The 18,698-nt window shown below is 39.0% G+C and overlaps 1 protein-coding gene across 9 annotated transcripts in view; it reads right to left on the bottom strand.

Moving 5' to 3' along the window:
• The window catches only part of CSNK1G3 (casein kinase 1 gamma 3), a 106,449-nt gene extending 90,033 nt beyond the window's left edge, over nt 1-16,416 (bottom strand). For all 9 annotated transcript variants that reach the window (XM_066274202.1, XM_066274205.1, XM_066274204.1 and 6 more), the window contains exon 1: nt 15,992-16,416. The gene's annotated coding sequence lies outside the window, so the exon portion shown is untranslated. The remainder of the gene's footprint in view (nt 1-15,991) is intronic.
• Nucleotides 16,417-18,698: the final 2,282 nt, after the last annotated feature.

Below are 18,698 nucleotides of genomic sequence, written 5' to 3'. Positions count from 1 at the left end.
GTGGATGAGTGGATTAAAAAGCTTTGGTAAAAAAGGAATGTTTAATTTGAAAATATCTAGCCCCTTAAGCATTTGTTATGGTATGTACACCAAGAAAAGCATAGATCACCCTCATCTCCTGCTCCTTTAAGTATAATAAGAATCAAAAATCAATCAGAGACCATACTCAATTTATATTACTGAAATATTCATCATATCAAGCTCTATGCACAGGTCTTCTCACTATCTATAAACATAAACTTGATTACAAACTCCAATCACAGAAATATTAAATTTAAACTCCAAGCCACAAGGGAAAGTCATGTTCCTTTTGGGGACACCTACTTTCTTTAGACAAATACTGAGTATTTAGCCTGTACCAGACACGGTCCAAGGTGCTGGGAAGAGCAATAAATAAACTTGCTCCAGAAAAGGTCTCACCAACCCTCTTAATGACTACCTACCTCCATGACTGCCAGCTTTCTCTAGTATAGTTTTGTATCAATAAAAGGGGATACTCATCTGACCTCAGCAAAAATCAAAAACAGTTGTTTTGCAGTAGTTAGGTTCCATAAAGTTATGGCAAATATTGAAATAGCCAACACTGAGCCATTGCTCCTAGGAAAAATACAAGACTAGGGTCCTGCAAGCCTCTGGTCACATTTTCATAAGCAAATCAATACAGAACCTTGTTTTAATGTGTGTTTCTGTCTAAAGACCCCTTATTTAATATGTATTGCTGAGTCATCAACGTTGAACTCACATCCAATATAACTCATGCCTGAACTAAAGCTCATCTAACACACGTTTTCTCCATAAAACACATCAGCGCTTGAGTTTAAGAACAGTAAACAGAACATCAGCACTATATTTGGGGACCATTTTAACAGTAAAATCACCCCCTCCAAAAACAAAAAAAACTTAATAGATCCCAAAAGTAAAACAAGAAGGCAGAGCTTCATCACCTTGTTAAACTTTAGCTGGGAACCTGCCCATCAGGTGACTCAAATATTTTGCCATTCTGCACAAGCACATGTCTGTGAGTGACTGGGAAAGCATCAGGAACACAAACTGTAGCAAGGAGGCAATTTGCAAATACGGAATTTGGGAATTATGAGGAGCAACCCTGATAGGGAGAATTTTCTCTTTAATGTATTCCATCTAGTAAAAAATTAAAGAATTCAAATGTAATCACTATGCAATTCCTAATGAGTTAATGAAACTAGGCAAGGACCCTCAATTGCGGCTAACATCACAAAAAGGAAGACAACCCCTCTGATCTTCCTACTGTGGAACATAAAAAGTGAAAACTGAATCTAGTCAAACCTCTCCATTTCACTACCAATTTACAGAAAAGACAGACGACAGTGTTTTTACTGTTTATCTTTAAAATAGCCCATTTTTTAAATCTGATGTCCTCAAGATCAAGGAATATATTTTATTCAGTTGTTTCCCCATTAACTATTATAGCCCATAGCACACAGACATTGGTTATAAATTTGCTGAATAAATGAGGAAATAATTGAATTAATGAACAAATGAACTACCTCTTGGAGGTTTAGGAATGGTAATTTATATGATCATCTCTTTTTCAAATAGAGGAAAGAGAAAAGTATGAACAGGTAGGCTCCAAGAGATACTACAAGAAATGGAATAACACCTCATACCTCAATGGTCATTTATACTGTAATTTCAACTCTCCAGAACATAGCTATGAGACAGAAGAAAAAATTTTACTAAAGGAGGTCACAAAGTGCGTATTCTGTTCATTAAACAAGGACCTCCTAAACTCTACTTTAATTTTAAAATAATTCTAGTAAGCTTATACTAAAAATCAAACTTAAAGTGGAAAAGTGAGGTCAGTAGTAAAAATATGACAGAAAACAAGACAATCTTACATACCTCAAAAAATTCAGACACTATGAATAACAGTGCTTTACCACCGATGTTCAGAATGAGAGCCCTGAATCAGCAGAAGAAAACAGTACTAACTTATAAAGTTTATCACTTAAAAACAAACAAAAAAGAAAATTGTTTAAATTCAATCTTCTAATTTATCTAACAGGCCACTCCCTGATAATGATAGATAAGTGAGAAAGTATCTCAGAAAAGTCAACACTGTTTCACACACGGTTTTATTTTAAAAGTTACATTTTTTTTCTTAGCTACAGTGCTAATTTCCTAATTTATAAAAATAATTACAAGTAATAGTCTAGTGTAGGCAAAGGTCACAAATTTAAAAGGTTTATTCAAAGCTATTAACATTTGGAAATTTGAATTACAACCATAAAATTGTCAACTCTTATTAAAGGAGTTAACAGTGTAACTGACAGTAAATGATAAATATAAGTTGGCTTCTACAAAATTCTAGAATGAAACAAATGATAGAAACAAGCTGAAAGTACTACCAATTCTTCCTCTGTCTAGTCTAAACCAAGAGAATCCTTCCCAAAATTAAGTGCTGTAGCTTGAAGACAGGGACCAAAATTTATCCAAAGGTATATTAATCCCTAAAATGAGCAAGAAATTAAAGGCCTACTCTGTTCATATATACACATGTAGCAATCAGGGTTGCATTACCTGAGCAAGACAGAACACTTCCAAAACATACTGAAGGACTGCATTCACTGAAAAGTGAGGCTAAGATTCCCTTAAATCACTATCTCCCTATGACAGACCTCCAGCAATAAAACTATCATGTTTAGAATTAATGTTATTGTCCTGATATTTTGGTGTGCAAACTAACAAACTAATTACTAAAAAGTCATTCAATGTATCCAATTATTTAAGAGTGGCGTATTACTGGAACTTTTCTACTTTGCCAGTGGGAATGCAAAATTGTAGTTCTGGAAAACAGCTTGGCAGTTTCTTATAAAGTTAAACATACACTTGCCATATGACCCAATAATTCCAATCCTAGAAACCTGCCCAAGAGAAATGAACACTTAAGAGTCACCAAACAGAAAACAAACAAAAAAACTGCCTACATATGTTTTTGGCAGCTTTATTCATAATTGCCTAAAACTGGAAATACTTAAACTGGTGAATGGATAAACATGCTGGGGGATGTCCAGATGCTGGAATTCTGCTCAACAGCAAAAAGAAACTACTGATGCACACTACAACATGGATGAATCTCAAATGCATTCTGCGAAGTGGAAGAAGCTAGATTCAAAAGGCTACATACTACCTGATTCAATAAACATGATATTCTGGAAAAGGCAAAATTATAGGGCAGAGAACTGATAGATGAGTGGTTGGTTGCTAAGGCCTGGGAATAGAAGGGGTTGATTACAAAGGGGCAGCATGAGGGAATATTTTAGGGTGATGGAATTGTTTTGTATCTTGATTGCGGAGGGAGAGAATTTTAGTGTGTGAAAATTTAAAGACAGGAAAAAGAGAAAAACTTTAATATAAAAATGTCTTACAACAAAATCATAGTTAACTGAAATAATCAAAGAATGTAATAATTTCTTTAAATAGCCCATAAGTGCATTTAATTTCAACTTCTTCAATTTAAAAAAAACCTCTCTATAATTATTTCTTTACTGTTAAGCCTAGGTAACTATGTCAGATGCTGTGATTATTTTATTTATGTTAGGACCAATGTATTTGTTTGAGATTTGTGTCATAAAACTGTAACGATGCAAACTAAAGTGGTTTGGATGAGCATGGTACCTGAGGGGAATTTAATCAAGATTGTACCATGTCAATATTCCCCAATATAAAAAAAGGATAAAATGATTAATCCATGTATTCAACAAACAAGTAATCATAAGCGGCCTATTATGTGCCAAAGACTGGAAATACAAATGGCAAAGAAGACAATCACAATTCCTGACATCACATCACTTAATAATATAAAGTGTGATATACACTATAAGAGAATTACAGTGCTTTCAGGGCACACAGAAGTATACAGAACCTAACCACATCAAGTTCTGAATGTTCCATTAGGGTCTGTACCTAGTGCCTGGTATCATGGTGAGCTCAAAAACACAGTTTAAAAAGTATGCCTCACAATGCTCACCACCCTATCACCCTTCAGTGTTTAAGGATGGAAGAAAACAAAGACCACATGCACTGAACACCATATCTGCACAAGCAGTACAATAATCACTTCTCGACAGTCAGGGCCTCGTGACGGAAATACCAGAATATGCAGAATTATTTCTGTTGCTTTTTCAACAAGCAAGACATTTTTCTGATACAGAATACTATAATTATGAACTTCTCTGAGGAATATTATTTTAAAGGAGAAGAGAGTGATAAAGAAAAGGAGAAGGAAAAACAAAACAACAGAAAGGATGGGGGTGAGGGAGCAACCAAAATAGGTATAAAGATTTTTGCAGTGAAGTCTTCAAAACAAATTAAGGAAGTTTAAGGAAACTAAAACAGAAGCATTGAACCACACCCCTGCTTCTTTCTGTTATGAAAAAGGAAGCCAAGACATGTAAAAAGAGGGTGGCCTGCAGGTGCTTTGGCATGAAGTTATCATGTACAGAGATAAAATCATATAACCTCAAGGACTAAAGAGAGTGTGTGATGAACATTCAGCTATGCCAAAATTACCCAAACCATTTTTCATCTCAGCCATCCTAACTACACAATGCTTCTGGGACCACAATGGGACTCGCAAGTACCAGAGTTAATAACTTGGTGTCAAAGAAAAAGAAAAACAGGCCCTGGCCAGTCCACCCAGCGTGTGAAAGTCCCGGGTTGATTACTGGTCAGGGCACACAAGAGAAGCACCCATCTGTTTCTCCACCCTTCCCCCTCTTCTTCCTCTCTCTCTCTCTTCCCCTCCCGCAGCCAAGGCTCCATTGGAGCAAAGTTGACCAAGGCGCTGAGGACAGCTCCATGGCCTCCACCTCAGGCACTAGAATGGCTCCAGCAGCAACAGAGCAACGCCCCACATGGGCAGAGAATCGCCCCCTGGTGGGTGTGCCAGGTGGATCCTGGTCAGGTGCATTCGGGACTCTGTCTGCCTCCCCGCTTCTAACTTTGGAAAAATACAAAAAAAAAAGTTTTCAATAGCTATTCAAGAAACAAACACAGGTTAAAATAGTGTGTCTTGGTACATATATATTTACAAGGGAAAGCAAAAGAAATTTATCAACATTTTAATGAAACTCCATGTCAAAGGAGTAAGATGCTGAGCTGTTTCCATCAAGAAAAAAGGGGTAGAAGGAAATTAATGTGCTCCACTGTTCCTTTTCCCAAGTTCTTGCAGTCAGGTACGTTTTGGAATTCAGAATTTTAGGGAGGTTTTACAAGTGATGCAATGTGCATAGGCCATATATTCTGAAACACCCCTAGAAAGGTGGTGATAGCACACAGAAGTTTGGGACAATACACTATAACAGTGGTTGGGAACCTATGGCTCGTGAGCCAGATGTGGCTCTTTTGATGGCTGCATCTGGCTTGCAGACAAATCTTTAATAAAAATAATAATAATGTTAAAAATATAAAACATTCTCGCCCTGGCCGGTTGGCTCAGCGGTAGAGCGTCGGCCTGGCGTGCGGGGGACCCAGGTTCGATTCCCGGCCAGGGCACATAGGAGAAGCGCCCATTTGCTTCTCCACCCCCACCCCCTTCTTCCTCTCTGTCTCTCTCTTCCCCTCCTGCAGCCAAGGCTCCATTGGAGCAAACATGGCCCGGGCGCTGGGGATGGCTCCTTGGCCTCTGCCCCAGGCGTTAGAGTGGCTCTGGTCACAGCAGAGCGATGCCCCGGAGGGGCAGAGCATCGCCCCCTGGTGGGCGTGTCGGGTGGATCCCGGTCGGGCGCATGCGGGAGTCTGTCTGACTGTCTCTCCCCGTTTCCAGCTTCAGAAAAATACAAAAAAAAAAAAAAATTAAATAAATAAATAAATGAATGAAACATTCTCATGTATTACAATCCATTCATTTCCTACCGCTTATGTTCATGGTTGCGGGTGGCTGGAGCCAATCACAGCTGTCCTCCGGGATACCACCAAATTTTTATTAGATAATGCGTAACGTACACGGGTCGTTGTATGGCTCTCATGGAATTACATTTTAAAATACATGGCATTCATGGCTTTCTCAGCCAAAAGGTTCCCAACCCCTGCACTATAACCACACATTCACTATTTCTGCAGTGAAAGCTACAAATATATGAAATAAAGGTACATTTCACAACAGGTTTTGTGAAAAAATCAATTTGTGCCAAGCAAAAGGAAATTTTTTGGTTTTTAGAGTATTTTTCAATGTTAGAATTGTTGATAAGGAATTATGGTCCTGTTTACTAAGTGTATGTGCCAAATGTTCCTGGCAACCTCTTTACCATGGTACCGAGTTTACTGTGGTGTTTTGATAAACTCAAATACTTTTAAAAGTCTTCCACAGGTTCACACATAACATGTCTTCAAATTCTAACCACTCTTAAATTTTTCTACCACAAAATCTCCTACACTAAGGCAGTTTGCAGAAATATAACCCTTGAAGTTTATAGAACTGCCAAATCCAAGTTTGCAACATTGCAAAAAATGTTCATTGAATAAAATTTAACATATTAAACTCATAAAACAGCTTGCTCTCATTTTATCACAAGAAAAATGCTGTAACTAGTAAAGATGTTCCTGACTTATGAACCAACATCAAATGAGTCACAAAAAGAACCCTGATATGTCATGTGACAAGATACGATAACCTAGTATCATGATGCATTTATATGTAAACATTCACTGACTATGTACTACACAATATACTATATACACAACAAACTATAACTAAAGTAAACTATTTCCATTAGGGGGAAAAATAAACATAGTTCCTTGTCAACAATGTTAAAAAGAATAGAACAGTATAAGAGCAGTTAAACAAAAAAACATTAAGGCCCCTTCTGTCCTTCTGTTACATGGAAAATACAAGTCAATGATACTGTAAATGATAAATATAACCTAAAACTAAAAAATTTTAAATAGCAACAATTCTTCTTGCCCTCTTATAACTTAAACTTTAAAGATGTTAATTGTTTTAATCACTGAATCACAGGGTCATCTGAATTGATGCCATAATTTCTTTTTTGGCAAGAGAGACAGGGACAGAGAGAGGCACAGATCGGGACAGGCAGGAGGAGAGAGAGCTGAGAAGCATCAATTCTTCGTTGCGGCAACTTAAAGTTGTTCATTGATTGCTTTCTCATATGTGGGGGAGGGGGGGAAATAGCAGAGTAAGTGATCCCATCCATGCTCAAGCCAGTGACTTTGGACTCAAGCCAGACATCCCACACTCAAGCTTGATGAGCCCACTCTCAGGCCAGCGACTTCAGGTTTTTGAATCTGAGTCCTCTGCATCCCAATCCGACACTCTAGCCACTACACCACCACCTGGCCAGGCCCTTATTTATTCTTGATAAATTTCCCTTTAACAAATTTTCAATATCAGAAATCCTCTAATTTTGGTGCTATGCTTATCAAATATTTCTAATAAACGACGAATATAGAGGCCTCAAGGATTCTGAGTATGAAACTATAAAAAGAAATAACTTCATTAATCTGATCCTCTTGCAAATACTTCTTAGGTATTTCTTATCTTCATATCCCCATTGCTAATTAAACAGAGAACATGAACGTAAAAAGAAGTCACTTAAAAGAAAAAAGGCCTGACCAGGCGGTGGCGCAGTGGATAGAGCTTCGGACAGGGATGCGAAAGACCCAGGTTCGAGACCCTGAGGTTGCCAGCTTGAGCGTGGGCTCATCTGGTTTGAGCAAAAGCTCACCAGCTTGAACACAAGGTCGCTGGCTCCAGCAAGGGGTTGCTTGGTCTGCTGAAGGCCCGCGGTCATGGCACATATGAGAAAGCAATCAATGAACAAGAACTAAGGTGTCGCCACAAAAAACTGATGATTGATGCTTCTCATCTCTCTCCGTTCCTGTCTGTCCCTATCTATCCTTCTCTCTGACTCTCTGTCTCTGAAAAAGAAAAAAAAAAGAAAAATCTAACGTGTATAAAAACAAGGAGAAATCAGTCATTTTTAACTCTGAAATCACCTGTGAAATTACTAAACTATATCACCAGTGCCCTGGCCCCATCCCCAGATTCAAACATATATTAACATGGGTAGGCCTTACCAGGCAGTGACACAGTGGATAGAGTGTCAGACTAGGACGCAGAGTACCCAGGTTCAAAACCCCAAGGTCACTGCCTTGAGTGCGGGCTCATTCGGCTTGAATGTAAACTCACCAGCTTGAGCACAGAGTTGTGGGCGCTTGAGCGTGGGATTATAGACATGACCCCCCACGGTCACTAGCTTCAGCCCAAAGGTCGCTGGCTTGAGCAAGGAATCCCTTGCTCTGCTATACACAGCTCCCGGATCAAGGCAAATATGAGAAAGCAATCAATGAACAACTAAAGAGCCATAACGAAGAATTGATGCTTCTCATCTCTCTCCCTTCCTATCTGTCTGTTCCTATATGTCCCTCTCTCTGACTCTATTTCTGTAAAAAACAAACAAACAAACGTTAACATGGGTAGAATCCAAGTATCTTTCATTTTTTTTAATTCCTAGAAAAAAAATGTTAACATGATCTCAAGACTGAGAATCCCTGGCACAAGCTGTCTTCTCCATAAACCCTTTTCTCTGACTTTTAGTAAGTGGTAGCGCTCCAACCCTACAAAGACTGCAAGGATTACATTTAAAATTGTCCATTTTTTTTGCCCTGGCCAGGTAGATGATGGTTAGAGCATCACCCCAATACACCAAGATTGCAGTTTCTATCCCTGTTCAGGGCACATACAAGAATCAACCAGTGAATGTATAAATAAGTGGAACAACAAATCAATTTCTCTCCCTCTCTTTCTCTAAAACCAACCAATCACTAAAAATAAAATTGTCTCTTTTTCTCTCATTTACTTTCACAGAAAAATATTAATTTTCAAATGAAAATTTTTAAACAAGTTCATATAGTAAAATTCATTTTAGCTTATTTAATTATCTCATTCCCAATGTTCAGAATTTTATTTTCCAATGAGTTTTCAAAAGACAATCTTCATTAGCAGGGTATTTAGATAAACAGTAGAACATACAATATACACACAAAATGCATTCTAGTTATCAACTTTCAACAAATTATCAGAAAATACTCAAAAGAATGATTTTAAAAAGCTGATTACATTTTGATAGTTTATTAAACACAAATATTTTCAGAATCTCAAACATATTAAAAAATTAGCCACAATATGCCCTGACATTCATATAACAGAAAAGGATTCAGTAAATAATCTACCACATTTAAATGAAAATTGGCACTACAAGATTTCACACTTTTACAATTTACACATTTCTGTTTTGTTTTTATCACTTTCCAATCTCTGGAATAAAACGAGAAAATATGATATCTTATGAAAATATCAGTCTGCAAACCCCAGTGTTTTTTTCTTTAATGTCATCAACAACTGATACCTACTAGTTTCACTTCCAAAACAATACTAAGTTATTTTGCATGCCAAATTAGGATTGTATTAAAAGGCCTTGTAGCCATGTATTTGCACACCGTAAGACTAGTGGAATACCAGGAATATTCTCTCTTCTCTCCCTATTACATTACCTACTCTATTTGCCTGCCATTTGAAAGTATTCATTACTAGACTATAAAATAAGTATTTCACAGAAATAGAAAATAAACATGACACAGACTGGGTGTAAGGGAAAAATCATATTCACTTCCCTTTTTACTAAAGAAACTCTGACTATAACTTTGACTCTAATATTCTGTACTCTAATACACTGCCAAAGATACTACCTCAAGTCAAAACCAAGTAAGTTTTAAATAATAGATAATTAGAAAATATTCAGAACTCTACCAATTTTAAAAAGCACAGTTGTATCAAAAGGTATCACATGTCCAATATCAACTTTAAATTTTAAAGTAAATAATTTTAATAAGCCCAATTTTAAAAATTAAGACAATTAAAAAGATCAGTGTATCTGAGGACTCATTATAAAACTATATTCCTTAAAATTTTTATTGCTAAAATATACAGTATAAGACAATCTTCTAATGCAAGGCCACAACCTTTTCTTTAAGCAAGGGTCTCTGGATTGTAGTTCAATTTCTCCTTTTTCTAAAAACCACATCCATAGTATATCACCTGTGATTTCCAATTTCAGTTTTTTAAACATGGAAAGACATCTCACAAACACTTAAAAGCAATTTTATTGCAGAATCTTTTTATATTTTGGAGGGGTTCCCCTAATTGTTTAAAGTTATTTCACTCACACCTGTTTCAAATGTTAATTAATTATAGCTAACTCATCTGTTTTCAAAGTGGCCACTGCTTCTCATCATCTTTGCCTTCACAGTTCACTGAAAAATGTTTCATTAAACAATGTAATTACAACATCAAGTACAACTGGCACTAACAATTTTCTGGGCATAAACACAAATAATTCTTGGTAAGTATACAATAACTGGAATAAAAGTTCTAGAACAAGCTATAGGGTAGTCTACTGCCATTCAGTGACGCAGCCTGCGCCATGAAAACAGCAAATGAATGAAGAGTATCACTTAATCTTGTGAGTTAAGCAGAGGTGAGTTAAAAGAGATTCCTCTGTAAAAGGCTGTTCCAAAAATCCTTGCTTATTTCACCCACCAATCAACCTGTAACTCATATATTATATATCGGCAACTTCTGAATCTGCTTCTCAAACTTACACAGTGCCTACTACGTGCAGGCATCACACATTGGCACTTTATATGAATTTCCTCAGTCATGATGAAGAGCATAATCAAAGAATAACCTCTCCCTTTCATTTTAAAAATGTGTTGTGTTTTGTGTGTGTGTGTTTATGTGTATTGCTGTTGATCTGCCCCTGAGATACACCAGACAAAACAGTGCCTCATGGCTACAGAAAGTAGTTCAACATAAATTAGCTAAATAAATGTAATAATTTTGACATTACCTCAGTACAAATAGAGGCATAAGATGTTTGTGTTTAAGAAAAAGATTTTCTCTCACGAGGTTTTACCTTATTCCGATGAAAGCTATAATGTGGATATGATTTAGCCAGATGTGGACATAACTTAACTAGAGATTTTCATTAAATTAAATTATAACTGTGCTATATCATTAGTAAAGAAAATAACCAAAATGTGTAGTATCTTATCTACCAAATAAACACTTCAAGTTCACTGTTAGAAATTTTTTCTGCCCTGGCCAGATAGCTCAACTAGTTAGAGCATCATTCCAAAGCACAGTGGTTGCAGGTTCAATTTCCAGTCAAGGCTCATACAGGAAGAGATCAATGCTCCTGTCTCTTCTTTCGCTCTCTCCCTTCCTCTAAAACAAATAAATATTTTTTAAAAATCTTTCTGATAACTAAGATGATTAGCAGCAAGTGGCATGAGAGAATATAACCAATCACTTACTATCGTTTAAGAACTAATCACTACACACCTTAAGGTCCCAAAATAATAGGAAACACAAACATTTACGGTTTCTAAAACTCAGCTGGAGAAAACATGGCTAAACAACAGTCTCCAGTGTCTCTAAAACTTATCTGTCCCCATATCTCTCTCTTATTCCATATTTTCTGTTGTTAGTTCACAGGCTCTCCAAAGTCACTTATATTAATGGATAATACACACTTGACTTCTACACATTAAGAATCGCAAATGTACAATAGTTCTGTCCTGCAGATCGGCACAAAAGAGATACTCTGAAGAAGCTTAAGTTACTAAAACCATACTGTCTAATCCTACAGAATCTCTACCATTGGAGAACTTCAGATGCCCCAAAACCACTATTTCCAAAGAAATTACATCTTGAACCAATACCCAGACACATATTAAAAACACCAATCAGGCCCTGGCCAGTTGGCTCAGTGGTAGAGCGTTAGCCTGGCGTGCAGGAGTCCCGGGTTCGATTCCCGGCCAGGGCACACAGAAGCGCCCATCTGCTTCTCCACCCTTCCCCCTCTCCTTCCTCTCTGTCTCTCTCTTCCCCTCCCACAGCCGAGGCTCCATTGGAGCAAAGATGGCCCAGGCGCTGAGGATGGCTCTGTGGCCTCTGCCTCAGGCGCTAGAATGGCTCTGGTTGCAACAGAGCGATGCCCCAGATGGGCGTGCCGGGTGGATCCCGGTCAGGCGCATGCGGGAGTCTGTCTGACTGCCTCCCTGTTTCCAGCTTCGGAAAAATGAAAAAAAAACAAAAAAACAAAACACCAATCAATATCACTGAGTGTTAACTGTTTGAGAAAAGACAAAAAGAAAAAAAAGGAGAAAAAGATGGAAGATGAGAAAAAATAGATCACTGGTGGTTTCAGACTTTGAAGCAAGAAACAAAAAAACTAATTTAAATACGTCCCACGCTACTTCCAAGATATAAAACAGGTTGCTTAAACCCCCGAAGATTCTGTTTCCTATGGTCAAAACGAGGGGTCTGAACAGTGGCATTTATGGTCCCTACACAAAGTAGGCACTTAACAAATTTTTTTTTTTTAATTATTTTTATTTATTTATTCACTTTAGAGGAGAGAGAGAGAGAGAGAGGGAGAGAAGGGGGAGGAGCAGGAAGCTTCAACTCCCATATGTGCCTTGACCGGGAGAGCCCAGGGTTTCGAACCGGCAACCCCAGCATTTCCAGGTGGAGCGAGGCTTTACCCACTGCGCCACCACAGGTCAGGCAGCACTTAACAAATTTTAACAGGTATTGATACTGGGAGGTTCAAAATAATACAAATTCAGCTATAATATAACTCCTTTTGAAGACTAAGGAAAATAGCAAAAACCAACAATCTTTACTGTAACATGATTCTACATGGACTTAAACACTGGTATAGCAAGGGTGAAATTTTTCTAAGCATTACTATGATAACAAGTTTAGGGTTAAATTATTTCAGGGTCATCTGTTATTTAAGATGACTAAAAACTTTATACATATTTATTCGGAACAGTGGAAGTTTCTCATTTTATCATGTTAGGGGATATTTCAAAATGAATATGAAGCAGGAAAAAAAGAAGCATTTAATTTTTTTTACTAAACAAGAACATCAGAAAAGCAAATGACAAGTCAAAGAAAGTTGTTCCATTATGCAAATGAGATGCAAAATCAACTTTTATTTCATTGGTGAAAATGCACTATACAAAGGCTGAAGTATCTACACATTCCCCAACCCCCTAATTTTTGTGAGCAGTTAATTTTTGTGAGTAATTTTCCTTGTGTAGACTCCCTACATTTCATTTTCCCCATAGTAAATCTCACCTTCAAATGTATTAACAATAATGTAACTATTCAATGAACTGTATTTTGTTTTGTTATTTAATATTTCAGCATGCCCGCTATTTACATCCTTTTGGTAAGCCCTTTGAAACTGAACAACCCCGTTTCATTCTAAAAAAACTCTGAACCAATAAACTACACCAGAATAATGGCCTAGTCCCAGCATAGAGGGGACACAGAAATAAATATACTACTTTTTATTTATTCCTGAGTCACATTTTTACAGTCTGGATTTATTTCATATAAAACCAATTACCAAATTACCAGACACACCCATATTCAAATGCAAGTAAAGAAATATGGCAAGCCATGTATGAACTATTTTAGTTTTATACTTTTCTCTTTTCTTCCATTACCATGAATGATAACAAGTTGAGTATCCTTCTATAATTTATTTCCTTCAATTTACTATCCTTATTTGCCTTACCTGCTCCCTAGCAGCATAGAATCTATACACTTAGACCTTCATAATTCAAACTGATTCATTTTTAAATACAAGGCATTCTGAACTTCCCTGGCCTCATCTCCACCTACTTTCACAGCTTCCCCTCCCACAAAGACCTCCTGGCACAGCAGCCTTATGTTCAGTTCAACAGGCCCCATCGCACCCAACCCACGTGTCTGTGCTCCAGCTGATCTCTTCACCTAGAAAACTACCCCATAGACACACAGAACCCATTTTGCTCATTAAACTATTTTAAGGCCCAAATGGAGCATTACCAGCTGTAAACTCATTCATAATTTCCCAGTCAAAACTAAGTAACACACACACACACACCATGTTCCCATGCATCTAATAAAGCCCATAAGAGTTTTGTGTTGCAAATATATCTGTGGAAGTCTGCTTCACCCTTGAAGGCAGCTACTGGGTCTCATTCATCTTCATATTTTACCCACGCTTCCACCCTCACCACATAGTAAAACTCCTTTGCACAGATTAAAGGTTGAGGTTGAACAAAATGATCCTTGATTCTAACCCCAGGCCTTTTATTTGAAGGAATAAATGACTTTCATGTGTTGAAGATTTTATTAATAGTTAATGCTTACAAATATAATGATGAAAACATCAATAACTACATAATGCATTATTTTTTAAGCTGATTATTACTGAAGAGGTCAATGAACACAATAAATCATCAGTAAAGATAATTATTTTCCAAGAGCCCCCCAAAATGTCTCACACATATCAACACTGAAATTAACCTTTCTGTCTCCCAGAAAGGTATGTGTATACCTGATGCTTATCGAGAAATGAAAACTCCCTGAAAGCAAAAGTGTCTATACACTCTAATAATCTATGTCAAAGCCATGCAATTTACTTGATAACATCTTTCTTATAATGCCCATAAATACAGTTTTCATCTTTTGTGCAACTATAAAGGCTAATGTATACAAAATATGAAGATAATTTAGCTTAGCTCAGAATACAGCTGGGGCAAAGTTTGCGAATAATTATAATATACACTAAGCACATCTCTCGACAACCTCCCCCAAAAGAGTATCACAAAACAGATCTGATTTTTGGTGGAAAATGTTTTCTTAATCTGGCCTCAGATCTCTCAACTCTAAATCACTTACAACTTTTGTGATGTTATCCGTCCATAATTTATTTATTTATAAGGAAAGCAAACATCTTCAAAAAATAATATGTGGCTTTAAAAATTAGATATTTTTAATTCCAAAAAGTATCCCAACTTAGACCTAGATCACCATAATTTACTATCTGTGGGCAAATGTCATTCATAAAACAAGAACTGAAAAGCAAAATAAATAAATACTGACTTATTTTCTTAGTTTATTAAAAAAAAAAACAGGAAGTTTTAAATGTCCCAATTCAAAACAGAAGGTTAAAAAGGAGTCACTTACTGACGAGCTTTGGTACTTATTACAACAGAGTTAAAACTAATTCTCACCGTCCAGCAACAGTAGCCATCTCCCACACAGACTCTCTCCCATCCATTAACTTTTCCTCCTTCCCTGGGAGAACTGGAATGATCACAACACAGACCTAACTACCCCCACCCCGGGAGAACACACATCTCCATCACCACCCCGCAGAAATGTGGGGGCTGTGGACCAAGAGTACCGGCGCTTCTGTGTGTCACTTCCCCTGCATGTGGGATAAACAAACCGGCGCCGTAACAGTAACCAGCAGAGTAATTTTGTTACTCCGACTAATGCCTTGGTTAAGTTTTGAGCTAAATCAAGAGCTCTATTAAACAGATACATCCCTACCCCGCTGCCTGAAAACAAACGCCCCAACGGGAAGTTTACCCCTAAAACGAATGCTGGCCCCTGACACCACCTTTTCCAACAGCCCGACGCCTTCCCTCTCCTGCCCCAAGCCCCCACTCCGAAGATAATTGTCTGGACTCAATCTAGGAGTGCTAGAAACTGCGCTCCAGACCTCCAAACCCCTCCCGAAGGAAGACCCTGCCTTTCCCCACCTCCCTCCAGTCCCCACTCGCGCCGCACCACTCGGGCAACTTCTGCAGCCCGCCCGCCCGCCGCCGGGCCCCCTCCCTGCCCCCCGAGCCCTCGCGCCCCCGCGTCCCCGCGCCCCCGCCGGCCGCGCCCCCCCCCCGCCCGCGTCCGGGCGCCCCCGCCGAGCCCTCGCCACCCCGCCTCCCAGGCCCCCGCCCCACTCCGCCCCACTCAGCCCGCGACCCCAGCCCACCCAGCCCCACCCGGGAAGAAAGGAGCCGCGGCGACCGAGACGCTGCCGCCGGCCCACACGGCCCCGCGCCACCGCGGAGGGGGCTTTACCTCTGAGGCGCGGCCGCGAGCAGCGGGGTCGGTCCCGGCGCGGGCGGCGCCCCCGGTCCGGCGGTCAGCGGCGACGGGGGCAGCGGCGGCGGCACATCACACCCGCCCGCGGCCGGAGGAGGAAACCGAGCCACGCAGGGAGGGAGCGAGTGAGGTAGGGGGGAAGGAACGAGCGTTGGAGGTAACGCAGCTAGGCTCGGACTGGGTCCCTGTACTACTGCCGGTGCCTCCTACCGCCGCCTCCGGCTGGAGAGTCGCCGCCTGGGCCGCTGCTGTCGCCACCGATGCAGCCGGGAATGAATGCACACCAGCGCCTCGCTTATCCGGAGGTCAAACATCCTTCTGCCTCGAGCATCCGGATCGGCGCCGGACCCGGAAGTGAACACACGGGAAAAAAAATAAAAAAAGGAAAGCGTCTCTCTCTAGCGGCGGCGGCGGCGGCACCCACGCTGCCCGCAACAGCGAAAAGAGCCGAGTGGAGCCGAAGATTACACCGGCTTGCTCGGATTGGTCGGCTCGCCGACCGGAAGGGAGGCAGCACGCCCATTGGCTGGCAAGGCCTATAAAGACCAAACCACTCCTCCCTGCCCACCTCTTTACGAGAGGTGCGTGGGGGCGGGAACGTGGAGTAGTTGTGTTTCTCTAGTTGAGAGGCTTGGCGAGGCTTATAGAGAGAACTAGAAGAAAAACGCGTGGTTTAGGAAGGCTACTAAAAATTCCTTGGCTTTAGTGAACAGAGCCTAAGGGCGCCGTTCTGCCAAGTCAAGGTGCCGAGGCTTTTCCGAGTGTGCGAAGCACAGCCCTCCAGGTGCCAAAGAATTTTAGGACCCTCGTCTAAAGGAGTGACGTCACTGGTTAGAATTCGCCAACTTTTTAGGTAACCCCAGTGGTATCCAGGAGTTATGCTGTTTCATTTGTTAGCTCAGGTAATCCTCTGAACTATATACTGTAATGTGGTTGTTACTATGTTTTTCAAATGAACCTCCTGGAGTTCCCAGAGGCCAAACCACGCAAGTCATCAAGTTGTCGAACGCAGGCTGAAACCGATGTTTTCTGACTCCCCTGTCTCGCCCTTTCTGCCCACAAAGAAAAGGCAGATCACATTCTTCCTCTCTCATATAGCTGGCTAACTGGGGTGAACATATGTGTCTTTGGAAAGACCTCTGTGGAAATAGATCCACATTGTGGAGGACTCTGAAACTTTAATTTTTGAAAAATTGTTCCTCTTAATATTCCTGTGTCTGAAGTCCTTTCAAAGGTCAAACATTAAGGTGAGCATGAAGAAGAATCATAGCCTGATGCTATGTTTAAAGATTCATTTATCAAACATTTTTATATTTTGATACATTAACTTTATCAAGAAATCTCTCTCTCTCTCTCTCTCTCTCTCTCACACACACACACACACACACACACACACGAAAACCTTAAAAGTTTCTAATGAATCTAACATGCTTTAAAATAAAGTTTTATCTCATTTTCCCTCTGTGTCCTAACAGACTGATCTTAGTGTGGAAGGATGCTGTATTGTTTTCGTGGTACAACAGTGCCTTTCTTTTTTAACCTCTTTCCCCACCCTCTTTCCCAAACTGAAGGTTAAGTGACTGGTATTACTAGTCTTAAAAGACTAGTGATATTAAAGCACTGCTTCTGAATTGATCACACCACCATCATTCCATTAGAAACTCAAAAAGAGCAAAGATTTATGCATGCTCAGACTTGAGAATAATTTGCCTGATAAAATGACATCCCAAAGTTTCTGATCTATTCCAGGACCTAATACTAGACAAGAAACTTAGTTAACCCTACTCTCAAAATGAAGAACAAATTTCTGCAATACCCGAAACTCTATAAATATTGTCATCAACAACCAGCAAACCATTTTATACCCTCTACCTCAAAAAGCACAGTTTGAATCAAAAATATCTACCCACTCCTCAAAGTTCTGATAAATGGTGAAGAAATACACATATATAAATATATGGTCAAATCACATTTTAAAATGAGATATGAGTTAAAGTTAATTTTTACATTTTAAACACTTGAGTAAAGATTTTTTTACTTTTTTTTTCTTTTTTCTTTTTTTTTTGTTTTGTTTGTTTGTTTGTTTGTTTGTTTGTTTGTTTGTTTTGGTTAAAATTTTGCCTAGAAGCTCCTATAGATTAAAACTGGCAAGTAATCTAGGTAAGAAGCCAATGAAATTTTCATGTCATTCTGTTAATTTGTAAGAAAAAAACAGCAATATCAAAACAGCTTCATAAAAAAAAGAAAAGCTAATCTATAGGCATCTCTATCAAAACTGTTTTGTAGCATGATGTCTCAACATAAGCAGTCAGACCATCATTTTTCATATGCTATCTTGTATATCAAATACACTTAAATTTTTGTATCACCTCTTGTTTCCTAGCATTGCCATTCTTCAGATATTTATATTCTATTAATAGTTTTTATGTTTTCCAAAGCAGTTTCACATTTTTTATTACCTGGAATTTCATTCTGTTGAACTTATATCTATAGCTATAACTAAATACCTGTTCTACAGTTTAGACGTGCAACACTGTAATGATGTCTATTTTATTTTAAAGAGTGAAAAGCAATGAAAGCTTTACCTATATATTTTATTAAAATGAGGGGGAGTTACTTTGAAATATATTTTGTCTAAGACTATTATGGATTTCTTTTTAAAAAAACAATTTATCAAGTTGGA

The sequence above is a fragment of the Saccopteryx bilineata genome, chromosome 4 (genome assembly GCF_036850765.1).
Source record: "Saccopteryx bilineata isolate mSacBil1 chromosome 4, mSacBil1_pri_phased_curated, whole genome shotgun sequence".
NCBI classification, from domain to species: Eukaryota; Metazoa; Chordata; class Mammalia; order Chiroptera; family Emballonuridae; genus Saccopteryx; species Saccopteryx bilineata.
Note: the sequence above shows the minus strand (reverse complement) of the source record. Positions and strands in the feature narration are given on the sequence as shown.